Raw genomic sequence first — 6,122 nt, 5'->3', positions numbered from 1 at the left:
ACAGAATTAACTTTATTCTCAAGCTATTCAGACTTTGATATGATTGATATTTAAATTCATGATATTAAAGTAATGCTAAATCAACAGAGATAATTAGCTGATACTAGCACAGAATTCAAGCTACCTAGGTAGTGCTACAGCATGCTAATGTAGAATAACTTTATTAGCTTATCATAAAGTCTGCTAGTTAGCCTGTTAGATAATAATACATATTTTTACTGCTGGTTAGCTGTTACATTGCTGCACATGATAATGCAAGTAACTTATCAGAAATCTCATTAGGAAAGCTATAGTTTTGAGACTCAGTCCATGGGGAAACAGTCTACTAAAGTTTAAACCTTATCATGACTGATATTTAAATTCATAACATAAAAGTAATGTCAAATCAACAAAGATGCTTAGCTGATACTAGCTAAAAATTCTAGCTAGCTAGCTAGCTAGCTAGTGTTACACCAAGCTAATGTAGCATAGCGTATTAGCTTGACCAGGGACGACTGGTATAAATGGGCTAACAGGGCTAAGCCCTCCCAAGCAAACACAAAAAGATGAGAAAATTATTTTCAAATAACTTACAACAGATTGTTTTAAGTTTAGGTGAAACCAAAGGTAGCAACGGCACCAATCAGTCAAAAGAAAAACATAGAATATCTCAAAATGGGCATATTTTTTTACAGCCCCAGCAGATACCGTCCGCTTTCATTCATTTCGTTCTTGTGATTGACAGGTGTCATGTCCCACCCCTGTAATTTACTGATCATTTGGGCAAACTTCAGTCAGCCCACAGGCCACTGATTTTGGACCAATAAAAGCAAGTAAACACAGCGGTGCTGCTATTTGTGCCAGAGTTAGGAAGGAGGGAGAAAAAGTTAAGCTATGATGGGTGTTAGCATGAACGAGGTGGATTATTTGCTTTCATGTCCATTTTCCTCAATGTTTTTGGAGGAAAAGCTGGAAGTTAAGAGACTGGGATCACATCGGCCAAACGATGTTCAAATTACTCAACGGGACAAACGACAAAATCATAAGTTTTGCATTTCTTGGTTTGACAGAAAGGACTGGCTAACGGCAAGTGTAGCTAAGAATTCACTTTTCTGTTTTCCATGCTGACTTTTTGGAGGAGATACCGCATGGACTCAACAAGGAATTGTGGATTTGAAACATTTGTCGGAAAAAATTAGAAAACATGAATGCAGCACAAGTCACATCGGAAACAGCGTTAAGCTGCCCATGTTAGGAAAAGTTAACATCGCCTGTCAGCTGGATGAGGGCCACCGCATCGCTGTACAGATGCACAACGAGCTGGTGAAAAAAATAGACATTCACTATCAAGGATTGTGGACTGTATTAAATTTTATGGAGCACACGAGCTAGCTTTACGGGGGTCTGACGAATCCCCCACTTCAACCCAATGCAGCGTATTTCTGGATCTGGTTGACCAATTTTCTTTTTTTAGACAGCCAGTTAGCAGATCACCTGTCAAACACACAAGTTGCAAAGTACACGTCCAAGACTAGCCAAAACGAGTTGCTAAATTGTATGTTAGCTGTTTATGAACAAAAAGTGACTGATGAAATATCACAGACGGCATTTGTGGCTGTGCAAGCCGATGAGACAACCGATGTGGCATGTGTATCTATACGTGTGTGTGTGTGTGTGTGTGTGTGTGTGTGTGTGTGTGTGTGTGTGTGTGTGTGTGTGTGTGTGTGTGTGTGAGAGAGAGAGAGAGAACTAAAGTATAGTGTACCTGTAATTGATGTAACTGTATATATCATAGGTGATGTTAACTATTTAATCGGTATTATGCATTTGTTAGCCCACCCAACAAATTTTACCACCAGCCGCCACTGAGCTTGACGTAAAATGAGCTATTTAGCCTTTTACACAGATAATGCATTTTTTTTAATGCTGAATAACCTTAATGTTACCAAAGCAGATTACAGTGTACATTATTTATCAGAAATGCAATATTAGCAAGGCTGATGACTCCAATGTTTACAGTAAAGAAAAGGTTTTCTATGCATTTCCTGGTGAAATGTGACATCAAAATATCTCAAAACCACTCCTAAAAGGATTTCAATTCTAATTAAAGATTAGCAGGGTGATTATAATGAAAGATAAGAGGCATTGTACTTTGGTTTACCCTATTCTTTTGTTATTATTACTTTGCCAAGGAACGCAGCAGAGTTCTGTGACAAGCGGTATACATTTGTCCATCTGTTCGTCTGTCTGTCTGTTTCTCTGTCTGTCAGCAACATTACTCAAAAACGGACTAATGGATTTGGATGAAATTTTCAGGGAAGGTCAGAAATGACACAAGGACCAAATGATTCAATTTTGACAGTGATATAGCTTATAGTCTGGATCCACGGATTTGTTAAAGATTTCTGTATCATCGTGAGATAGCGGCACAGCGTCACTGTAACCATGACAACAAGTGAACACTATGTCGGCTGCCTGCTGACAATCACATGATTACGATCCTAGTGAGAATCCACTACATAACATATTTAATTTTAGCACCTTTTAACCTTAATTTAAGGTTTTTTTAAAAAATTAATTTTGCTGGCAAAATTGTCACATTTCTGGTGAGTATAGTTAATAAATGGCAGGGGAAGGTAAAAGACCATAGAGCTAATCTGATGATGGTAGAGATTTTGCTTTGTTCCACTTTGAGCAGTCCTAACTCTGATTTATGAAGGTCTGTTTTTATTGCTGTTATCTTAAATCTGAAAATAAATTTCAACCTTTATTTTATTAATGATTGCATGACAGGATTGTGCAATCACACAGCCTAACCTTGGCCCAAGTTGTCCGCTGGTCTGCTATTTTACTGGTCAGGCAACAGTGGAAGAATCATTCAGATCCTTTACTGAAGTAAAAAATACCAACACACCACAGTGAAGTAACAATACTCCATTACAAGGTATAATCCTGCATCAAAAATCCTACTTAAGTGAAATTATGTAAATATTAATAGCAAAGTAGTAAACATACTGGTTTGGCCCCTCTGGCTGATAAATTATTAATGTGGCATCATTAGATTATTATGAATAGAGATGTCATTGTTGTAGCTGCTGCAGGTGGAGCTACTTTGACCTACTTTATATCTAGTTATATATCCAGACACAGCAAATCAATCTGAGGGCTTTGAACATAATAAGAGAGAAAAGAAGAAAAAGCAAAGTTCAGATACACACATTTATTTTTAGTATTTCTTCGAATTTTAGATTTTTAATTTGAACATTCATTGAAATTAAACAATGTGACGAGCTCAGAGGATAAAACACTGGCGGGAGGAGCTGTTAAAAATTCACAAGTGTTTAAACTGTGACTACAGACTGCTATTTGTAAGATGTCAGAAGCCAAGAGGGTTGTAAACTAAGCCTCTGGTTTAATCTTCAACACTGTGTCATGTTTTAAAAGCAAGTTATACACTGATCAGCCACTACATTATTATTTCAATTTCCTTGAAATAAGTTTTTTTTTTCTTGTTTTGAGAGGTTTTTTCCAGTGCAGTTAGCTGGAATAGACTCCAACCCCCCGTGACCCTCATGAGGATTAAGTGGTGTATAGGTAATGGATAGATGGGCATTAAATTTTATATAAATTTGATAATTAATCAAATATATATCTAATATAATCTGTTTAAACACTTGTGCGTCCTTTTTTTTATATGTATTGTTTATTTGTTTTCTTTCTTCCTGCTCGAGCCTCTTGCCAGGTCATCCTTGTAAATGAGAAATTGTTCTAAACTGATCTTACCTCGTAAAATAAAGAATGAAAATAAATAAATAATCCGTTGAGGCAAAAACATTATAGTTAATGAAATTTACTATGTGTCCAGACTTTAGGGACACTCTGTATTATGTTTTCTTCATGTTTGCAAAAACCTTTCATATGCATATGTCATGTTTTATTTTATGTTTTATGTGCATAAACTGTAGTTTTCTAACTAGGTCTAACTATCCTCAGAGTGCAGTCAGGCTGGCTGTGCAGCATATGAACTGCCTCTCCAGGCAGTCCTTGAGAAACAGATAAAAGCTAATATTTAACCTGCAGTGACCTGGATCAAGTGTACTTTGCAACACTTTAAATTCTTGTGCACTGTCAATCTCGTGCAGCACGTCTGACTAAAACTGTACAGAATATAATGACTTGTTCCTGTATTTACTGTAAAAATGATTTCCACTTGTAGGGTGGTGAAGCACTTGTTATCAGAAGGCTTCACTGTGAAGCTTCACGGCTGCAGCTGCTTAACAAAAGCTGCTGCATTCCTACTCTGTTCTTGTGCTAATTTATTATGTTCCAATCCATTTTTTAAAATAATTTTATCGTCTTTTCACACTGTTTAATTTTATCTAGTGTTTACATTTATTTTTCTCTTCGTATTCTTTAATAATCTAGCTTTATTTCACTCTTTACTTTCTGTCTTATCAGCTTATCAGTCATCTGTGAAGAACTCTGAACCTGAAGTTATTTGAAAGCTGCTACTTGTGCCAATACGAGATGCACACTGTGCTTTATTAATACACACGTGGACAAAATTGTTGGTACCCCTCAGTTAAAGAACGAAAAACCCACAATTCTCACTGAAATCACTTGAAACTCACAAAAGTAACAATAAATAAAAATGTATTGAAAATTAAATAATCAAAATCAGCCATCACTTTTGAATTGTTGATTAACATAATTATTGAAAAAATCAAACTAATGAAATAGGGCTGGACAAAAATGATGGTACCCATAACTTAATATTTTGTTGCACAACCTTTTGAGGCAATCACTGCAATTAAACGATTTCTGTATTTGTCAATGAGCGTTCTGCAGCTGTCAACAGGTATTTTGGCCCACTCCTCATGAGCAAACAGCTCCAGTTGTCTCAGGTTTGATGGGTGTCTTCTCCAAATGGCATGTTTCAGCTCCTTCCACATATGTTCAATGGGATTCAGATCTGGGCTCATAGAAGGCCACTTTAGAATAGTCCAACGCTTTTCTCTCAGCCATTCTTGGGTGTTTTTGGCTGTGTGTTTTGGATCGTTGTCCTGTTGGAAGACCCATGACCTGCGACTGAGACCAAGCTTTCTGACACTAGGCAGCACATTTCTCTCCAGAATGCCTTGATAGTCTTCAGATTTCATCTTACCTTGCACACTTTCAAGACACCCTGTGCCAGATGCAGCAAAGCAGCCCCAAAACATTACTGAGCCTCCTCCATGTTTCACCGTAGGGACAGTGTTCTTTTCTTCGTATGCTTGCTTTTTGAGTCTATGAACATAGAGTTGATGTGCCTTACCAAAAAGCTCCAGTTTGGTCTCATCTGTCCAAAGGACATTCTCCCAGAAGCTTTGTGGCTTGTCAACATGCATTTTTGCAAATTCCAGTCTCGCTTTTTAATGAGTTTTTTTCAGCAGTGGTGTCCTCCTTGGTCGTCTCCCATGAAGTCCACTTTGGCTCAAACAACGACGAATGGTGCGATCTGACACTGATGTACCTTGGCCTTGGAGTTCACCTTTAATTTCTTTGGAGGTTGCTCTGGGCTCTTTGGATACAATTCCAACGATCCGTCTCTTCAATTTGTCATCAATTTTCCTCTTGCGGCCACGTCCAGGGAGGTTGGCTACTGTCCCGTGGGTCTTGAACTTCTGAATAATATGAGCCACTGTTGTCACAGGAACTTCAAGCTGTTTAGAGATGGTCTTATAGCCTTTACCTTTAAGATGTTTGTCTATAATTTTTTTTCGGATGTCCTGGGACAATTCTCTCCTTCGCTTTCTGTTGTCCATGTTCAGTGTGGTACACACCTTTTCACCAAACAGCAGGGTGACTACTTGTCTCCCTTTAAATAGGCAGACTGACTGATTATGAGTTTGGAAACACCTGTGATGTCAATTAAATGACACACCTGAGTTAATCATGTCACTCTGGTCAAATAGTTTTCAGTCTTTTATAGAGGTACCATCATTTTTGTCCAGGCCTGTTTCATTAGTTTGTTTTTTTAAATAATTATGTTAATCAACAATTCAAAAGTAATGGCTGTTTTTGATTATTTAATTTTCAATAAATTTTTATTTATTGTTACTTTTGTGAGTTTCAAGTGATTTCAGTGAGAATTGTGGGTTTTT

Source organism: Acanthochromis polyacanthus, chromosome 10 (assembly GCF_021347895.1).
Source record: "Acanthochromis polyacanthus isolate Apoly-LR-REF ecotype Palm Island chromosome 10, KAUST_Apoly_ChrSc, whole genome shotgun sequence".
In the NCBI taxonomy this organism is placed as follows: domain Eukaryota; kingdom Metazoa; phylum Chordata; class Actinopteri; family Pomacentridae; genus Acanthochromis; species Acanthochromis polyacanthus.
This window is presented reverse-complemented; position numbering follows the sequence as displayed.